This window comes from Macadamia integrifolia, unplaced genomic scaffold (genome assembly GCF_013358625.1).
Source record: "Macadamia integrifolia cultivar HAES 741 unplaced genomic scaffold, SCU_Mint_v3 scaffold205, whole genome shotgun sequence".
NCBI classification, from domain to species: Eukaryota; Viridiplantae; Streptophyta; class Magnoliopsida; order Proteales; family Proteaceae; genus Macadamia; species Macadamia integrifolia.
In genome coordinates this window covers 78586-101112 of record NW_024868480.1, presented here as the reverse complement: position 1 = coordinate 101112, position 22527 = coordinate 78586, and the positions used below count along the sequence as shown (strand labels likewise).

Here is a 22527-nt window from a genome sequence, read left to right as displayed (position 1 = left end):
TATAGAGAAAGAAACACTCGCTACAAATATATAGCGAAAAAAACCCTAGTCCGGATTAAACTACAATTGCCCTCAAATAAAAAATTTGAGTGGGGGGCTGCGCCCCCCTACACCCCCGGCTATGCAGGGGAGCCTCCTGCCCCCTTACAACCCCCATGGCCCGCTAATTGGTTAGCGGGACTGTCGTCCTGCCAGTCTAGGTGCTGCACCAGTACTCCCTGGATTAAACTGTAACGGAATACAAGAGATCATACACCAACAGTAAGTCTGTAACTACTGAAGTCTAAGCAACCTCACACCGTCCGCCTCCTCTGATTTGATATTTGGGATTTCTCTTCTTCTTCATTCCCACTTCCAAGGTGCAGAAAACCTCGTCCCCCATTTGTGTGAAACCCAAAGTTACGGCAATCTTTTCACATCCCTCACTTCGTCTCTCAGATTCGATTGGGGTTTTGATTCAATAGCGATCGAAGGTTGACAGCAGAAAAAGTGTCGGAGTGAGTTCCTCTCTCTCTTGTATGCATAAATTCAAACCCTAGAGTACAAGCTCTGTATTTTTTTTTTTTTTTGGACGTTGCAAATGGAATCAGAGAGACATTGGTACCACAATGGAATTGAAAACAACTGTGACATTTTGACGTTGCAGAGGCAGGGCCCAACATGTATCGATTGCACCGCAAATGGAGTAGGAATCATTGTTATTAAAAAATTCCTAGTTACTGTGAACATACTTTTATAGATCTTAATTAGGCATCGGATAATAATTGAGTATTCATTTACAGAATCCTCTGCAAAATTCATTCTCATTCCCAGACTTCATTTAAGGTGAAACTCATAGCATGTCGTTGTGTAACGATTGGGTTTCTTGGTTTTTGGAACTCTTCTTCTGGGGTTTCGTTGTATTTTAATTATAATCTTAAAATGAGGGGGAAAATCATTTCATTCTACAATGATCAATTTGTTACTCTATCCTTTTTGCTTTATTGTACTCTAATCCAGATTCCCCCCCCCCCCTCTTGACTTTTGGAAATCTTGATTGGCTTACCAGTTAGTGAGGAAGAGGAAGAATGCAATTTTTTGGAGGATCAGAGATCAGCCCATCACCGCCAGCACCAACTGGATCAGGAAACAATGCTAATATGATGTACATTTTCAACAGGAATGGGGTGTGTTTGCTCTATAGGGAATGGAACCGCCCCCTGAGGACCCTAAACGCTAACCAGGACCACAAGCTCATGTTTGGTCTCCTATTTTCCCTCAAATCTTTCACTGCTAAGATGGACCCCACTAGGTAATACTTCTTCTTCTTCTCTCTCTTCAATGGAGAAGGCTGTGAAACAAAATCTCAATGTAATTTTAGTATTCTAATTAATTGCTTGAAGTTGGCATGTCTTGTTGACTTCACAAATAGATTTATGCAATGTTCGCTTGATTTATTATTGTGTAGAATTGTTCGAGGAACCATCTGTCAGAGACTCACCTCGAATAAATCAAGCATTTGTTTTAGTTTTGATCTCAATTTTGTGAAACTACACCAAGTTAATTGGTCAGCACTGGTTCATCATTTGTATTGAAATTCTGCTGTCTATTTTATTGAATATTAAACCTGTCTATTAGGACGGCCATTTGCCTGAAAACTTGATTACTAGAGCATCATTGGAGATGCAAGTACCATATATTTGAGTTTTGATTTGATTCTTCTATTTAATTATATTCTACTTTTCAATAGAGATAGGAAGAGTATATTCAAGACTTAAAAAACACTGGAGTATCATGCGATTTGAAGGGGCCATTGTCTGCAAGAGAAGAAAAGATGAGTGAGAGGAAAAGAGGAGGGGGTGAGGGGAGGGGGTACTGAAACAGTAACCAACTTAACGTATTAGCATCCATGGAGGGAGATCCATGTTTCCATCTACATTTACCCTTAGTTGCACCTCCTCCTCGAAGTAACTCCACCCAACTGTGGACAGCACTCTCTCTCCTTTAGCAAGGCATTGCACCTGGTACCAGAATGAGCTTCCCTTCCCTTGATTGGGTCTCTATTTCCCCAAATTGTTCTTACATGTATTGCACCTCATGAATGTTTTGGCTTTTTTCTTTCTTTTTAATATGTCATGTTGCTGCCTATAACATGACCTGTTGTAATATGCTAAGGAGGGCCACATTAGTGTAACCCTATGATCTGAGGTGGGTACTGAATTTAGAGGATCAATATATTTTAACAGTCTATGCTCCAAATACTATGGAACCACACCCATTGTGCCATTGTGATTCCTTTTGTGATGAAGGTCACATTGTGGGGTTTTTTTTTTTTTTTTTTTTTTTTTTTTTTTTTTTTTTTGAATTTTTTCTTGTATGTTTTGGGTTCCTTTTCTTGTATTTTGTGTTCAAGTACAGTTGTCATCTTTTTCAATACATGCATTGTGATATTAGTGCTTTTATAGTTCATTCTTGCTTTGAACAGCGTTGAGAAAGGGGATCTTGGGGTGCCTTAGTTACTGGGACAAGGTTGTTCTTTTCATAGCTTCCGTTCAAACACATACAAACTAAGTTTTATGGAGAGTCCCTCTGGGAAAAAGGTTAGTTCAGACCTCCTTTCATGTGCTTTTTATTGAGTTTATTTTGATACCATGCATGGAACTTTTGTTAGTTGGATCATCTGTCTGTGACTATTGGGAGTTGAAAGAGCATTAAACATTTAAAATTATATAGAGCCCTGGTCAGAATTTGGAAATTGAATCCTTATTTATGAGATTAATGTCATGTTAGTCCTTCCTTCAGTTGGGTAAATTGGAATAACCAAGTGGGCATCATCATCATCCTCAACTTAGTGATATAGTTGTTCCAAGTTGTTTCCATGTAGGAAATGGTAAATTGTATGTGTTGTCATTCTGACAAGTAAGAAGGAATTTTCTCAACAACTACTATAGTCACCAAACTCATTTCACTTCTGATATCCTTGTTCAATTTGGTTTTATCTCTTTCACTTGTAACATGTGGAAGTGCACTAGTGGAAGGAAGTTTGAGTCCTCCTGGGGAGCTTGAGATAATAGGTTGGGACTCCCTCTTGTCCCCCTTCTTCCCAAAACATTAAAATGTTGCTCGACTTTTAGCCATTTTTCAACATGTTGATGGCACTTTCTTTCCTATAAAAACATCAGTAGTTTAGGCTCTGAAATTATTATTGAAACCATTGCTCTGTGGATGGTATGATGTGGACAAATGCAGTTCTTTCAGCAGCAGAACCTTGACCTTAAAGAACATGTGCTCTTGGAATACGCAGGGGGTAATGTAATTGTGGATGTTATCTTTGACACTTAGATCTTAGTTTTCCATTCATTTATTTTTTAGTTTTCCATTCATTTATTTTGTTTAATTTATATTTGTTCCATATAGTTATGATCTTATTGGCACTAAAACAAGTAATCAAACTCAAAGAGTTGATGGACCCTCCATGTTGCACATGAAAACATGGACCTGGATATAGCTTTTCCACTCCACCCTAAGTTGAAAGTGGTTTTAAGGTGACAGAAAGTGCATTCCCCCGCTCCTTTTTATAGATTTTTCACTGGAGGTCCTGAAAATTCGTTAAAAAGAGTAATGACTTTGCACTATAGGACCAATGGTATATTTAGTGCATAATGGGAAAACCAGAAAAATGAACAACAATGGAGACCATGAACCAACAGATAAAACTTGGAAAGTCTTCAAAAGACAGATGGCGGAATGACAGCTGAACAATGGAAAGGGGTCAGTAGATCTCTCATCCCTTACCAGCCTACTATTGCCAGCTCATCGGCCAAATGATTACTCTCTTTAGGATGCTGCAAGACACTAATAGCAACTCCCGTAGATGTGCTGGGCCTCTGGATTAGATGTGATGACCTCCTAGGAACCCCAGTGGAGAGATAGTCGACCTGAAGGAAGGTTTGCTACTTCTCACATCTAAGAATTGGAGTCATGCCATGGTGGGAAGTGATGCAACTAATGTTATCGAATGGATGAGAGATTCAGTGGATGCTGTTTAGGCCTACTGCCTATTTGAATGTTTCCTTCTGTTAGAAACCAAGGACTGCCAATGAAGTTGCTGATGTGTAGGCTAAGCAAGGAGTTGTAAGAACAAGACTCTGTTTTGGAGAAGACATTCTTTGTAAGAATCAATGTATGATCTTATTAAAGGTTTTGGGACGGTGCTTCTGGATTTTGCCCTTTTATCGTAGGACAACCAAGCTGGAAGAAGAGAACCACATAAGTCCCTAAACAAATTTGTTTTCTGTATTGCAATAGAGTTAAAATTTCTCGGGCCTGGCTGTGATTTCTGAAATGAACTTTGCAGTTGTTAATTTTTCCAGACTGGGAATCCTTAGACACTCTGTATGCTTAATGTTAAAGCATGTTTTATTGGCTCGTTTACTTGGTTTTTATTAAAACTGAAACAAGCGAAACACAAACAATCAATTTCATTTGTTGCTTGATCTGTCTCCACATTGCAGATAATAGTGGTTACTCACCCCAAGACTGGTGATCTACAGGAATCGCTGAAGTACATCTACAACTTGTATGTGGAATATGTTACTAAGAATCCACCCTATACTCCAGCAACTCCAATTAGGTACTTTTTACTCATATCCTAAGTGAATAATGGGAGCATTTTAAATTTGAACTGCAATAGGAGATCTTGAGGAAATGTCTACACATGCATGGGTTTGGGGAAGACGGATGCCACATGTGTGATATTTTGTTTAAAAATCAAGTGATGCAGTCATAATAACCCCAATTCTAGTTGACAATCGAGGTGCAGCTTCTGAAATAGGGCCCAGATTATAGTTAGTATACAATAGGGGGAAGACTGGACTGAAGAGGGTAATAATATGGAAACATAATTAACAATTAAATCTGAAAGTAGAATAGTAATTTGCCTAGAATTGAGGTTGAGTAGACCTTATTAATCAATAAACCTATGGCTGTGACAAGGTTCGAAATTTCGGATTTCACATTCATTTTTCCCTCTGCTGAAACCGAAATATTTTGGTGAAATTTTGGGAATGTCAATAAATTTTGCATATAAATTTCAGGTCATTTCGTTTTGGTTTATTGCAAAACCGAAATATCTCGGTTATTTCAGTGAAATTTCAAACCTTGGCTGTGACACAGTAGATTTCCCTGATCTGCAATTCATTCCAACAGGTTCAAGTGTGGGATTAGGATAGTGATGGGAATTGAGAGTTTAAACTGAAATGTAAGAACAGATTGTAGAGAATATCAGCTTAAAACAGCATAAAGTGAAAATTGGAGAAAAGAAATAGAGTTCCAGAAATGACAAGTAATCGAAGAAGCAACAAGAAAATAGAGTATATGAAGAAGAACAGAATAGAGAAATAAGAAGGAAGAACAGTAAAATATGACCTGTTATGTATTGAAGATAGCTGCAGCAGGGAAATAAGAAGGAAGAACAGTAAAATATGACCTATTATGTATTGAAGATAGCTGCAGCAAGATAGCCTGCTGCAGCTTGCACTAATTGAGAAGATTGATGAAGTGAAAAGAAGAAACTGGACAGAGAAGAAGAAAGAGAATCAATAGGAAAAGTATAGATAGGGGCACACAAACACTTCACAAAAGTAAAAGATTTTATTTCTCAAATAACTGTTCATGCATACAGGGTTATAGCTATATATTAATACAATGAAATAAGAGAATGGAAGCCTAATAGAAATAGAACTCTTACTAACTAAGATTTGTCAAATATAAGCTCTACTAAATACTAATAATTAAAAAAGACCATACTATTTTAATGATGGACTCCACTCCTTTTTTAAGACTTTACTAATCAAATCACATTTTTTTTCCCAGTCTTTATATTATCAAATAATTAACTGATGCAGTTGCATTAGACTCTAATCCCGTATGGAAGCCTATGCACAAACTTGGCAGGCCCAGAAGGTGTTGGTGGTAGTCCAATGGGCTGAAATTGACCTTTTGGTAGTTTTATTATAGGTTGGGCCTTTTATTTTTTTGGGTTTCATTATAATTGGCTTAATTTATGAGTCTGTAAAGTGGGGATAAAGTTAGTTCATTGGATTAGTATTCAAGTATTTGTGTTAAAACAGGATACTTGATAGTTAGTGTTCTGTTTTGAATTGATTTACTTTATTGTGTGTGTGTGTTTTAGAGTGATCAGGAGTCCTTCTATGAGTCAATTTAGGAATTTTAGGTGGTCTTTATATATGTAATACACCCCATCAATTACAAATGATTTGAGTAAAGAATGAGTTTTTTTAAGAGTTTTGGTGATGTAGATTGCAGGAACAAGGCCGCAAAACCAGTCCAGACTCCAGACCATAGTTAGCAAAAACGGGAATGAAAAAAAAATGGAAACGGATGGTAAGGGTTTTAAACAGAATTTTTTTCCGAATGATACGGTCAAATAAACAGTCAAAAAGACAAATAACGGTAAAAATCAGAAAACGGATGGTACATGTTTTAAACGTGTAGATTTCAAACAAATGGGACTAGAAAAACGGTAGTATACTTATATAAATTAAGGAATTATTATATGAATATTTGCATCTAGTGTTCAAAACAACTACAATATCTAACATTAATGCCTATGTATTCCATGTCTCATTATAAGTTTTAAGACATATCATTGAATATCATCCAACACCAATTCTAAATGCATACAACACACATGCCCAAAGTCTTATTGAGCAATGTGACTAGGTTGTGGTGTTGTTCATTGTTGTCAACATAGTCAACATACTCTCGAAGTGGTATATGTTCATTTAGAGTTAGGAGTCATCACTTTAGAAATATTTTTCAGCAAATATGTCAGTTTATAGCTCAATTTCGGGGTCTGTGAATTGAATTTGAGTTGAAGGTAATTATGAGAAATATAGTCCATTGCATTAGCTTCAATTTGGTGAAAGAATAAGGTCTATTGGAGTTTAGGAGAGAGATATAGGATCAATTAAGTAGACATTATATTCAAAGATCGAGTCTTACAAAACTCCATAAAAACAAGAGCATGTTTTAAACGTGTTTAGAAAGGGAATGCTTGAAGTTTGCTGTTTTTTCCTGTATCTTTGGGAAGCATACAGTAAGACATGTTTTAAATGGTAAAAAATGGAAACATGTTTTTGCTAACAGAGGTCCAGACCGGTTGTGGGATGCTACTGCTGTGGGAGGCAGCTTGGTCTGGTGTGGCTTGGCTCTTGAGTGGTTCAACCCAATTACAACTTGCATGGAGAAGATTAGAAGAAGAGCCCCTTTTGATTTGTGGGCCCCATGGACAGCTTGCATGGAGGAGTTTAAGCTGCATGATTTTAGGAAATTTTTGATTGATGTAGTTTTCATTTTCATATTTCCTTGTAATAGTTGGAAAGATATTATCGAGCTAGTTTCTAATTTTAGTTTTTTACTTTTAGAAAGTAGGAATTATAATTTATTGGGTTTCTATCTTTGGAAAAGGGAGAGATTTGATTTGATTTATAATTAGTTTCCAAGTAGGATAATAACTAATTATAAAAGGATTCCTTTCCTTTTCTTTGCAAGGAAGGACCCAATTTCATAATCAATCTAAAGTTTATAAATAAAGGAAGAAGGCTGATCTACAGCCCACGATTGAATGAAAAGATAAAAGAAAGTTTTGTGCTGGAAAACTGTGAGATGCAGTGCTGTGAGAGACAACTTGGGTGAGATGCTCTTGGGAAGAGTGAGCTAGTCGACCCAACCTATCCCCCTTCATCTTTAATTTCTGTTATTAGTTTCCTGCGACAACATCAAATCTGGATTTCTGGACAGCAAGTTTCTTGGAGATTCTATCAGCTACTGGAATATCGATCCTACTGTAGGGTTGGTTCTCGTTTGAACTAGCTTCTACATTATTTGGTACCGTTGAGTAATGCTTACGGGATTGGTATCTCATACTTGATATCAATCTCATCTCTTTTCCCGCTCTGTCGATTGATCTAATTTCTTACCTTAAAAAAGCAGTCGCTCCCTTTATCTCATATCTGATCACAGATTTGATCATTGGACCTGCTTGCATCTGAGATTCATAATATGGATTTACAGATTGCATTAATTAATATCAAAGCCAAACCTGACCATTAATGTCATGGATCCTACCATCTTGTGTGCTACCCACCATCAACTTCAACTCGTGCGAGAGGACTTGAATTGAATAACAAAGAAACTCAGCGACAATGATTTAAGTAATAATGGTTGATTACAAGTAATCATATGGGATCTTCCTTCAATAAATTGACCTTGATCGTTGAATAATTGGTGGAAGAACACGACAACGAACCATCGACAATGAAGACGTAGTGGTTCCAGTTATTATTGACGGATCACCCATGGAGAAGCATAAATTGGTTGATCTTTTGATTGAACCAGTTGAATTTGTGCTTCCACATTACAACTTCAACAACGGTTCCCTTTTGGTTGAACTATTGGATCGTGGTCTAAATGTCGACTTCATTAGATATAGTCATATAGGATGGTGGATGCTGATTATGCGTTGGAAAAATCTTCCCATTCTACAGAACTCAAAAAAAAAAATATATATATATATACACCGAGGGGGAATTGATGCAGTTGTATTAGACTTCAATCTCTTTTAGAAGCCTATGCACAAGCTTGGGAGGCCCAAAAGGTGCTTGCGGCAGTCTAGTGGGCTAAAATTGACCTTTGAATAGTTATATTATAGGTTGTACCTTTTATTTTTTTGGGTTTCATTGTAATGTGCCTAATTGATAAGTCTATAAAACAGGAATAAAGTTAGTACACTGGATTAGTTGTTAAGTATTTGGGTTAGATTCAGATAAATATTTAGATAGAATTCTATCTTGAGTTTATAAATTTATTGACTGTATTAGTGTGATTAGGAGCTCTTTTATGGATCAATTTAGGAATTTTAGAAGGTTTTTATATATGTAAGACATCCTCATAAGTTAGAGATGATTTGAGTAAAGAATGAACTTTTTTTAAGAGTTTTGGTGTTGTCGAGCAGTGCATATGGGATTGGTATGTCATACTTGATTTGTTCCCTTCTCTTCTCTTCTTCCTCCCAAGAAGATCAATCTCATCTCTTCCCACACCCTCCCCCCCCACACCCCACCACCCCAAAAAAAAAAAAAAAAATCCATCAATCTTAATTTTTTCCTTACCAACACAGTTGCTTCCTTTATCTCAAATCTGTGATCTGATCATTGGGCCTGCTTACATCTGAAATTTATAATCTGGATTTTCATATTGCATTAGTATCCCTCACTCCTTACATATGTAGCCTTCTCTATGGGGCCAATATTGAAGCAACAGCTTTACTTTTGGGTTTCCTAATCTATATGTTAATCCAATCACTCAATGGCTGCTATGTCACTCAGGCTGGTAAAATTTCATAAAAATTCATGTATTCAATTTATTTTGAACACTAATAATAAACCAGAAGCAAGAAAATGAAGAAAATCTGACACACCATTTGAAGCTAATCATTAGATGAGCAATTATTTTTAAAAAACTAGAAAAAAATTTCGGGCAAGAGGGAAGGGCTTAATACCATTACGCTGACCCCATCCAGTTGCTGGTTCTGACTTGGAAGCACCTATTCTATTATCTTCTTCTTTTTCTCTCTTTATATTTTTCCTCCTGCAAGCAAAAATAATGATTTCTTTGCAAGTAGCTTCAACTGTTCTTACGTTTTTGTTTCTTATTGTACATTTGGTTGTTGCATAACTCAATAGTTTCATGCTCAGATGTAGAGTAATCATGACTCTTCTGTCTTTGGTGCCTATCATAGCTTGCTTTTTCTCCTTTTCAGCTGGCTATCCATAATCTGCAGAAATAACTCTCTCCCTCTCTCTCTCTGGTTGCTACATATGTAATAATACAAATAATGTTATTTGGGTTGGTGGGGGAACCATATCAGTTCATCTGTAGAATTGTCGTTGCTGGCTTGTGACCAAATTTAATATTTCCTTGCTTTATTTTCTTTTTGGGATTAGGCAGATACTAATTATTTATATGTGGGTGTTGTGATACTTGGAAGTACTTTTTTTTTCTTCTTTTCAGAGTCTTGTAGTTACAACTATAATTCTTAGAATTTTTTTTCTTCCTTTTGGATTGCAAGCTTCAGTTGCAAAATATAGACTGACTGATTTCGTTTTTTATTTCTGATTTTAGATGCGAGTTATTCAACGCGTCTCTTGATCAATATGTGAAGAACCTATGATGTAATGAGGTGAAATATAATCATCATTTTATTATATCAGCCTCATAAGTGAAATGTAATAAATAATGACATGGTAATTTTTTCATTTGACAGAGTGTGGAGATCGGATAAAGACAAAAAAAACCAGCAACATAACTTGCTTTAGTTGATGGATGGGGAGAAGCTTAAGGTGTCCTGTGTCCATTTATATAGTCTGTTGATTTCTTAAGGCAACCGGGACCGACACCCTAGTGCAACTCTTGTCTATTCAATATTTTGTTTTTGTGAAATTTAGTAATGCTCTTCTTCTTTCTTTCTTTTTTCAAACAATCAGTTAGCATATGTTAAGAATGTTAATCATATCTATGTGCTGAAGTGTGGGAAGTTACCTGGTCTACTGTTGAAGGCCCTTGGATTTGTTTGAATGCCCTTGTGTTAAGGTCTCCATGCCTTGTGCTTATTAGATTTCTTTTCTTTTCTTTTCTTGGCTTCCAAACATAGCCTTAGGGCAACTTTGAGCCAATGGGAGGGTGTGGGAGCATCTTTAGTGCATGGGGTAGGGGGGACTCAACAGGGTATTGGAGGCTTATTGCAAGTTCTCAAGTCAGACCATCAACATATCAAAATCTAGAGCTCAATTTAGCCTCAATGTGGATTCCAATGTCGAGAGGTAGCTGAGAGAGTTTTTTCTGATTGCCCCGGCTTCAGAACTCGACAAGCGCTTGGGTATTCCCTTCATCAGCGGTAAGCTCTCAAAAATCCATTATTCTAATCTGATCAATAAGAGTATCAAGAAAATTACAGCATTGGAAAACCCAATTCTTAAGGCCAGCGGGTAAGTTAGTCTGTATTTAATCATCCTTGTCAGCCATGCCTCTATGTTATCTCCCGCTTCAAGGTCCCTTCCTCAATTCACAAGTTGCTCGGCTCCATCAACAGAGTTCTTTTGGTCCAATTGAAACTGTAGGAAGATTCTCACTATTGCTTGGTCTACCATATGCAAACCGAAGAGGATGGGAGGACTCAAATGTCAAAAAATCAGATGCAATGAAGTATGCCCTGTTGGCAAAAAAGTGTTAGGAGCTTCTCCGTTCTCCTGCTTCGCGTTGAGTTCTCTTATGAAACAAAAAATACTTTCCAACATCCTCCATGCCAAGTGTCCATCCTTTGCCTCGTGGGGGTGGAAGTCCATTTGTTCTGCCGGAGATATTTACGAAGAGGGCTCTTCTATCGAGTTGGTGATGGTTGCTGGATTAATCCGTGGACTGATTTTTAGATCCCCAATGTATCTCCCAGCAATGCTCCCTTCCCAATTCTCAGAGACGCTCATACTAGAGTTTCTCATCTGACTGATCCCCGCCGGTTCCAGGACATGAGGCCAAAGACCTGATTCTCTTTTGGTGGCCTTCAAACATAGCTTATATCATTTTGTCCATTCCAATCCCAATTTTCACTCCCACTGAGGAGAAGTTCGCGTGTGGTTCCTTCACAGTTGCCTCAGCCTACAACATCACCATCAACTGATTTGTTATTCTTCCCCCATCACCTAGCTTCGGATCTAGAGGGGCTCCCTACTGCTCCCAAGATCCAACATCTGATTTGGAAATTTTTGCATTAGCAGCTTCCCCTTCCTGACTTTCTCAACTTAAGAGGTTTCAATTTAAACCTGACTTGTCACCTTTGCTTTGCTCTTCTCATTATCAAAGTTCAAACCACATGTTCTTAGACTGCCCGCTTACTCGACAAGTTTGGGTCCTAGTGGGTGATCAACTTGATTTTGAGACCCACACTTCTATCCCAAATCTTTTTTCCAGCTGTTGTAACCTCTTTGAAAGACACGGATCATTCTCAAAGCTGCGGTCAGTTGTACCATTATTTGGCATTTGTTGATTTCTTACTTGGGGTAGGTTTTCCGTCAAGAAGCTTTCAATCCAGCTACCTATCCTGATTAATAACGGGACAAAATGGTAACAATTCCTAAACGGTTCTGAGCACTATAGAAAGGAGAGAACAACTTCAGTAGTTCCTAACGAGATGATAGCATTATTAATGTTGTACTTCTTTTTATTGTCATGAGATTTAAGATGGAACTTACTCTAGAAAGCAAATTAGTATACAAAATGATGATGAATTTCATAGTTTTACTTTTTCATACTTGCTAAGATCACGTGTAAGCCCTGATATAGTTTTAGTGTTATTAACAAACAAATTTACAGTAACAAAACCATAACCATAAAACTAGAATACAAGAACATGCAGTATACCCCCTTTAAAACGTACCAGTGGTTCCGGTTCCTTTCGATAGCTAACCGCTTTTTTTGGTGTTGGTACCATTGGGAATCCTGTTCAAGAACTGCTCCTTTATTAATGGGAAAATCTGATATCAGGTTTTAGTGGGACAATTTCCAATTCTAGCCTCAAATTGATTTTGTTCTTTGGGAGTTTATCCTATTACACCCCCTACTGGGTATTGAAAGGCCAATAGTCAACCTACTCCTAAGAGACACACACACACACCCACATGTGACTGGAGTCGATCCTCAAACCTTCAGATGCTAGCTTCTACTAGCTAATGCTTCTAGGTTGAGCTGATCGTAGAGCACCCTCCTTCCCTACCACCGCTAGACGAAGAGTAAGCTGATCTACGACCATCCGTCCTTGCATTCTATTCTATATGCGAAGTGGCTTGTCAAGTCCCATCTAAGCTATAAGGGGCTTCGTAGTTGCTTCCCCCCTTTGCCTCGCCATGCCACTATTTCAACAAAGGAAGAATCATATTTGCCTCGTCATGTCACTATTCTTGTACGTGGATTGGGGCTATCACAGCTCATATTTTTTTGTACATGAAACGGGCACTCAGTGTGCTAGGCACGGAACCACTATGGCCCCAAATTAACACTTACTTTCTGGGAATAAGACAAGGGGTAATTAAGAGAAGGTTTCAAGTAATATATACACATTTTCTAAGTCATTATTATCCTTACCATTCTCAGCCAACTCTGACAATTGGACTTAGATCTCACTCAGATTGTAGTGTGATCAGTATATTATTGCATAACCAGATTTGTGGGCTTTAAGTGAAGTATGGTCCGAATGGGATGATGTCAAGCCCTTGCATGGGCCCTCTTGATTTTAATTGGACAACTCCTCCAGGTATGTACCAGCTAAGAAACAAATAATCAAGGACCGAGTTATCCTAAGGTCAAGTTTCCATTCACAATGGCCTATCATGACTGGAATATGGGGGGGGGGAGACCGGAGAGAGGTGGGGAGTGATTGGGGTCACATCTGGACAGGTCCATCATTTAGCCACTGATGAAAATTTTTTTGTCCAATAATCAAACTTTGATACCTTTTCTCCTGTTTGGATTAGATTTCTCTCTCTCTCTCTCTCTCTCTCTCTCTCTCTTTCTTCATTATTGTCAGTGGTATTAGCCTAAACCCTAAATCCATATATCTTAAAGCTTCATTCCTAAACCTAATAGGAACTAAGATTTCTACCTAAAATTGTGACTTTTGATTTTCATTGGAATGATACCAAACAAAAAAAGTTAGCCGATCAGTTTTCATCTGCTGGTCTTTCATTATCCAAGCTGAACCTAATGACATCATGTTACAAACATTTCAAAATCCACACACATCACCTGTCACACCCCACTCCCGGCAGACCCAACTTACGATTAGGAATACCGGCGGTGTGAGTAAGACATGTACCTATCTTACAACCTACCAGGATCTCCGATAGCAGTACCTTAACATTTTCACATTCTCACATCACAAACCAGTATAAATAGCGGAATCAGAGTATAGAAGCGGAATTATAAGTAAAATGGGGAAACATCTAATGGTAATATAATGGCAATAACCAAGTTATTCTGCTACATCCATCCATGACATAAACTTATAACCTCAAGAATATATACAATCCACAACTATATTCAAAAATATCAAAATATGATATACAATCTCACGGTGCGGCGTAAGCATAGTGGTCGCAAGCACAATCTTGGTCATGCTCCTCTGCTTCTGGAATCCACCAGTCACTCACACTGTACTCCGACCTAGAAGATACTGGATCACCTGCCATGGGCACCATGGTACCTACATCATCATCTAAAAAGGGGTGTATACGTGGGGTGAGCATTCCAACTCGCTTAGTGAGGGGTGGGGTAGCACATCCAAGCAAGATAATAGCAGTAATAATTTATGATGCATGATTACGGAAATTAAAAACATAGTCCATGATGCTCGTGATGCAGTTCATTTATTTATTATCCACCTAACAATACAAACTAAGTCTGATAAATGCTACTACGGCACATTAGGCTGTATCCCTCGTCTCGAAAACAACATTGACTACACACCGATACAAACCCTAGCCATGATTAGAAGCCTGTCGGTCCCCGTATGGGTCCATGGGTCACCCAGAAAACCCTTGATAACCCCTTCCTGACAGTCACAGCACCAATAACACATCGGCCACGCCGGACAGATTCCTGCCTCTGACAACAATCACATCGTACCGTGGGAGTGGCACTTTGGAAAGTCTCATCAAACATACCATAATGGGTTATCTAACACCTCAACCCCTGTTGGCAAGGTTGCGTAGCATAGAGAGTGATACCTAACCACATATATACTACATGCCTTCATAATGATACAGTTAGTATGGATTACACGTTACTGGAGAGACCTCGGCCACAAATTGTAATCCATCTCCAAGTACAGTCCCAGATACACGATACCAGAGAGACCTTGGCCATAAATTGTAACCCGAGACCGTTTACAAAATCTAGTATACATATCACAGTTGAGTATGGACTACGCAACACCGGTAAGACCTCGGCCACGAAGCGTATCCATTTCCAAATGTAGTTCCGGGGTACATGATACCAGGGAGACCTTGGCCACAAAGTGTAACCCGCGACTACAACTAACTCTAATGCACATAATCAATGCATGAATGCAACATACATACGGAAATCACGGCACTGGTACCACCTCAGCCACATCGGATTCCATCTCACACACACACACATCCAAACACACGGCGATCATGGTACTGGTACCACCTCGGCCACACCGGATCCCATCATACATTTCCATACAATTTATATCATGATCGTAAAATGAAAATTTCAATTAAACATATAATTCTAAGCGTGTGAGAAATTTAATAAATAATAAACATTTAAAAAAAATAAACACAGTCCATCCCTCACCTGTTTTATGATCGGTTGTATTTGGGTTCAAGTACCGCCACTGATCGACCAATTCAATTCTGGCTTTCGGCACGTGCACGTCACTGTCCTAGACACAAGGGAGTCATACATCAGTACACGTCAAAAACATCGGGAGGGACCCACACAAGTCACCCCAAAAGGGTATAAACATAGTTCTTAGGTGACAGTACTGTCACTGGAAACACCCACTGAAAACAGGGCATTTCCACCAGAAATATCAGTCCTGTTTCCGGTGGAGGTGACAGAGAGCACATTAGGCTCATTTGTCCACTGGAAAAAACCCACCGAAAACAACTACAGTGCTTCCTGTGCCATATTTCCAGTGGACACAGAAAGGTCCAACTCGAATTAGGGCTTTCTGGCCTGGGCCCGATCGGCGGGATTTATTTCGTGGAGTTTGTAGGGGATGTTTCTAGCATCATTCTAAGCCAAGAAAATCCCAATTCCACCAAGCTGTTTGGGAGATACATCGATCGAATGATCAAAACCCTAGTTGGTCTTTTGGCATTACATGTTGCTGGAGCTCACCGGGCTTGGTTCGAGCTCGACAACAACACTGGGAGGGTAGAACACCCATCCTACAACCCTAACATGGTGTGTAAACCAAGATTACATCCATACCTAGCTTTGTCTAGGTCAAAATGAAGAGAGAGAGTGGCATGGGAGGTTGTACTTACCTCTGGCAGCAATTCCGACAATAAGGCGGTAGCCGGCACCAAGGTAGGCCTTCAATCCCCTTCTCCTTCCTCTTCTTCTTCCTCTCCTCTTTCTCTCTTCTCCTACATTGGGCACAAGGGAAATGAGGAAATGAATCCTCATTTCCCAACTTATAACTAAAGTGAGGCCTTATGGTCCGTTTGGTTTGGGCCTCTTTTAAACCAATCGGGTTAAAATGAGTTTTGGGACACGAAGACCCACACAATTAGGTCTATAAGGTGTTCACATCAAGAGAAAGGTGTGGAGGATGATTTGGGATCATCCAAAACCATTTACGATGCGAGTGGCAGGACCCATGGGCATTGGAACCTCGACAGCAGTCAGTGTACCCATAAAAAACAGGCACCGGATTCATGCCCAGGCTCCTTCTGGTGGCTTGTTTCCGGTGGTCAAGATAGCCTACTATCTTGATAGCTTGCTGTGCTATGGTTGGCCTCGCATGGGTGGCTACCCTTGGACATGCTCAAGGCCTTTCGACAATTATGATGCATGCCAGAAATCAAGTGTGGGGAGTCGGGTCACTTACCGTCTAGGATTGAAAGGTATGAACCCCCTCCAGTTAGACAGGTATGCAATGCATGGACATGTGGGGTCATCCCTACCCCTTTGGTAATGCACAGTCACGAGCCAAAACTCGATCGTACTTTCAATCTCTGATCCGAGGCTTGTCACAACAGTTTCAAATTATACTGGATTAGGGCACGGGTGTAACATCCCCCCACCTTACAAGAATTTCATCCTCGAAATTGAACATACCTAGAAAATCAAACAATCCAGGATACCGCTTCATCATTTCATCTTCTCACTCCCAGGATGCTCCCTGTTCGGGGTGGTTCATCCATTTCACCTTGACGAAGGAAACAGTGTGGTTGTGAAGAACATGGTCCTTCCGATCAACAATCTTCCCAGATACTCCACATAGGCAAAGTCCTCATCCAACTCATGAGGTATATAAGTCAAGACGTGAGTCAGGTCAGAAATGTACTTCCTCAACATAGATACATGGAAGACATCATGTGTACTTTCCAACTCTGGCGGCAAGGCTATCCGATAAGCCACCAGTCCGATCCTCTCTAGTACATCATACTGTCCCATAAACCTTGGACTAAGCTTTCCCTTCTTGCCAAACCACATCACCCCTTTAACTGGGGAGATCCACAAGAAGACCTTGTCTCCAACGTCAAACTCCAGATGTTTCCTCCTAACATCTGCATAACTTTCCTACCAGAACTGAGCTGCCTTGATCCTTTCTCTGATCACATTCACTTTCTCACTAGTAGTTTGTATCAAGTCCGGACCCAAAATATGCCACTCACCAACCTCATCCCAATAGAGTGGAGTCCGGCATTTCCTGCCATACTGTGACTCAAATGGGGACATCCCGATGGTGGCCTGATAATTGTTGTTGTAGGAGAACTCAATAAGGGAAATGTGCTCATCCCAACTATAACTCATATCCAAGGCACATGCTCAGAGTAGGTCCTCCAATGTCTGAATAGTCCTCTCCGACTGACCATCGGTCTGAGGGTGAAAGGCAATACTGAAAGCCAACTGTGTGCCCATAGCCTTTTGCACACAGGTCTAGAACTTGGAAGTGAACCTGGGATCTCGATTAGAGATGATACTAACTGGTACACTATGCATCCTGATGAAGTTATCGACATATAACTTGGCCAACTTGTTCATAGAAAATGTGATCTTAGTTGGGATAAAGTGAGCTGCCTTAGTCAAGCGGTCCACAACTACGCAAATGGCATCCATACCCTTCTGTGTACGAGGTAGGCCTGTGACGAAGTCCATGGTAATATTCTCCCATTTTCACTCTGAAATAGGCAGGGACTGCAATAACCCATGAGGCCTTTGCCTCTCAGCCTTGACTTGCTGGCATGTGAGGCATCTAGACATATGCGTGGCCACATCATTCTTCATTCCTTTCCACCAGTAGGATCCTTGAGGTCCTTGTACATTTTAGTGCTGTCGGGGTGAATGGAGTATGGAGAGCTATGCGTCTCTCTCAAAACTGTGTCTCTCAATTCACCATCACTGGGCACACACAACCTCCCTTTGAACCAGAGGATCCCGCTTTTAGTCACCAAGAAATCTGGGCCCTTTTGGGTTCCTTCCTGGCATTCTATTATCAACTTCTGCAACCTGCATCAGTAACCTGAGCTGCAGTGATCCTATCCACCAGACTAGGTTGTATCACCAATGCCGATAGTGACAAGGTGACACCCTTTACTAATAGTTCCAAGTCTAGTTTCCTGGCCTTCTTTAGGAGATACTCATTAGTGGTCAGTGATGCAAGAGTCAGTGACTGGGATTTTCGACTAAGTGCATCAGCTACCATATTGGCCTTTCCTGGGTGATAGTGGATAGTACAATCATAATCCTTCATCAGCTCTAACCAACGCCTCTATCTCATATTGAGCTCTTTTTGGATGAAGAAATACTTGAGGCTCTTATGGTCATTGAAGATCTTACTCTTCTCACCATATAGGTAGTGTCTCCAGATTTTCAGTGCAAAAATCATAGCTGCCAACTCCAAATCATGGGTGGGGTAGTTCTTCTCATAATCCTTCAACTGACGGGATGCATAGGCAATGACTTTCCCATGCTGCATCAATACACAACCCAATCCCAGCTTAGAGGTATCACTATAAACAACATACCACCTGTACCGGTTGGGATAGTCAAAACTGGGGCTGATACCAACTTTTGCCTTAGCTCCTTAAAGCTCTTTTCACAAGCATCAGACCACTCAAATTTTACACCCTTTCGTGTGAGTCGGGTCATCGGAGTGCAATGCAAGAGAAGTTCTTGATAAACCTCCTATAGTATCCGGCCAATCCCAGAAAACTACATATGTCTACTACACTCTTGGGACTCTCCCATTCTAGAACTACCTTCACCTTGTCTTGGTCAACCTCTATACCCTTGGCTGAAACAATGTGGCCTAGGAATGCCACCTGTGATAACCAAAACACGTACTTACTGAATTCGGCATAGAGTTGCTTCTCTCTCAGCCGTTGCAGTACTGACCTTAGGTGAACAACATGTTCCTCTGTACTCTTGAAGTAGACCAAAATGTCATCAATGAACACTATCACAAACTTGTCTAAGACATCTTGGAATATCCAGTTCATCAAATCTATAAATGCGTCCGATGCATTAGTCAACCCAAATGACATTACTAAGAACTCGTAATGTACCTTGATCTGAAGGCTGTCTTATTGACATCATTATCCTTGATCCTGAGCTAGTGGTAGCCCGATCTAAGGTCGATCTTGGAGAACACCTTGGCACCCTTCAACTGATCAAATAAATCATCTATCCTTGGCAAAGGATACCGGTTCTTGATTGTTAGCTTATCAAGCTCCCTGTAATCGATGCACAATCTCATACTTCTGTCCTTCTTCTTGACGAACAAGACTGGTGCTCCCATGGAGACACACTAGGTCTAATAAATCCCTTCTTCAGAAGATCTTGAAGTTGCACCTACAATTCCTTCAACTCTGCGGGGGCCATGCGGTAAGGGGCCTTTGACACTGGTGCCAAACTGGGGAGTAGGTCTATAGCAAACTCTATCTCTCAGTCCGGTGGTAAACCTGTCAAGTCATCTAGGAATACATCAGGAAATTCCCTCACCACATCTAGCTCGGTCAGTGGCCTAATCTCTATCTCAGTATCTATCATAGATGCTAAGTAGCCTTGACATCCCTTATCCAGTAGATTCTTCATCTGGAGTGCGGATATAATAATTTTCTTGGGTTTCTTGGGCATATCTCCTTGGAACATAAACTCATCATCATCACGAGGTCTGAAAATGATAGCTTTCTCTGCACATAGCACACTGGCTCTGTATGCGGACAACTAGTCAATTCCTAAAATCACGTCGAAGTCGGTCATATCCAACTCGATCAAGTGAGCATTCAACTCATGATCACCTATGGTCACTGGGTAAGGCTCATAAACATAGTTCAAACCCACTACACTTCCTGTAGGGTTGCTCACAGCCAAACATTGAGTCAGTCCCTTAGGTGGAATTCCCATTTTCTTCGTAAATGTTGGTGACACGGACGAATGCGAGGCTCCTGAGTCAAATAACACATATGCAGGAAATAATGATATATGATGAGGCAAAATATGTCACTTTCATCAGCACAGCTAAAGCATGTATGCAAACCTAAACAGGATTGAGCCGCTACTTCGGCCTCCATCATGCCGTGCTTCTACCTCGGCATCTATCAGGCCGCGCTATCACCTCGGCCTCCATCAGGCAGTGCTGCTTCCTCGGCCTTCGTCAGGCCGTGCTCCACCTCAGCCTCAATCATGCCGTGCTGCTACCTCGTCTTCTGTTAGGCCGCGCTATCACCTCGGCCTCCATCAGGCCGTGCTGCTCCTCGTCCTCCATCAGGCCATGCTCCACCTCGGCCTCCATTAGGCCGTGTTGTTACCTCGATATCCATCAGGCCGTGCTTCACCTCGGCCTTCATCAGGCCGTGATCCACCTTGGCCTCCGTTAGGCCGCGTTTCACCTCGACCTCCGTCATGCCATGCTCCAACTAGGCATCCATCTGGCCGTGCTTCCACCTCGGCCTCCATCTGGCCATGCTGCAACCTCGGCCTGACGTCAACTACAAGGTTTCCAGGAACGTGTTTTCGTCCACCCCTACATTCAAGGAATGTAATCATTATTTCGGAGGACAGGACTCTATCCACTACACATCATCATGACGTCACACGATTGGCCTTTCCGAGTTAAGAGGGAAATATTCCTGGAATCACAGAGCCACTCCCTTTGAGGACTCCACGCCTAAACGGGACTCTTCACAATCGTCTCCCACTTGCCCTCCATCAGTAGCCTATAAATACCGAGGTAAGCCTCCATCATAAGGGATCGATTACTCACTTATCTTACTGTTAAAGATCTCTTGAGCATCTATTGTGGAAAGGTCTAACTTAGGCATCGGAGAGTCCCCCGTCGGGTCAGTCCGGCTCTCCCCTGTCATCTCTTCTGTACAGGTCGGCCAAAGCACCAGGAACTGTAGGAAAGACAGTCTGGTCAAATTTTTCCACATCAATATCAATAATGTACCTGTACTACACAGGGTGTAGCTTCAGCATCTTCTGCAGTCATAGCAAACACTTTGCCCTATGGTCTCTGGCCCTATAGGGGCTATGCTGGCCTAGGGGCTGAATATGTCTGCTGGGGCCTAGGTGGCATAGTGTAGGGTGCATCACCTGGCCTTCGATGGGGGTAAGTCCTCGCCATGTGGCCCGATTGATCACAATGAAAACATCTCGGGCCCGATCCCAAAGACTAGGATATTGCACTAGATCGGGAGGATTGGGAAGTATGACTAGCATCAGGCCTCCTAAACTGCATTGGAGTTGGGTTGGCATAGGGCACTCGAAAAGGTGTGCTGCCTCCCCTAGAATCAGCAGATCCCATCAGCCTCTTTCTCGTTCCTTGCTGAGCCATGTAGTTATCCTTATGCCGGTCTTCAATAGACTTGGCCACTTGGACCACCCCAGCATAGGTTTGTAGTTTCAACCCCACAATGGTTGACCCAATACTTGGTGGCCTCAACCCTTTCTCAAACTTCTTTGCCTTGGCTCTATCATCTCTCAGATGCTCAGGAAAAAAATGGAATAGCTCCTCAAAGCATTGCTGATACTCGAGAACCGACAGGGGGCCTTGAATCAACTGAGAGAACTCACTCTCTCTCCTATCCCAGAAGTTTTTCAAAAAATAGTTCTCAAAGAAGGCCCCTTTGAAATCTGCCCAAGTAGGGTTTGGGTTACTAGCCCTCAGAATAGGCTCGGTGGCACTCCACAAATCATCTGCTTCATTCTGTAATTGATAGACCGCACATAAAATTTTTTTCTCATCAGTGCAGTCCATTAGTCTAAAAACCTTTTCCATCCCTCCAATCTATCTTGATGGATACAACGGGTCTTGCCCCACCTTGGAGAAACATGGGGCCTAAGCCGTTAAAACTTATCCATCATTTTTATCAAATCTGTCCAGCCCTCTATATGGACTTGTGCTTGTTTCGACATCAGATCTTGCACATGCCCATGCACCTGTGCCCCACCAGATGTTTGAAGGGTAGTCAATCCAGTGGTTATTGGAATGGGGGCCAGTGGAGTAGGAGGTGAGGGCGGTGCATTGCAGGCCTCCATTACCACTTGGATTTTATTATCGATCCCGGCCATAAACTGATTTTGTCTTTCTTCCACTTCCCATATCATGTTATTCATGATGGATGCCACATCCTGGGCCGTAAGTACAAGCGGGGCCAGAGGTGTATTGTGGGGTCTACCCCAACTCCATGTAGGGGAAGCGGGAGG

The 22527-nt window shown here is 41.0% G+C and overlaps 1 pseudogene; it reads left to right on the top strand.

The window, feature by feature from the left end:
• The first annotated feature begins 267 nt into the window (after nt 1-267).
• Nucleotides 268-10638, top strand: LOC122065536 (annotated as a pseudogene).
• Nucleotides 10639-22527: the final 11889 nt, after the last annotated feature.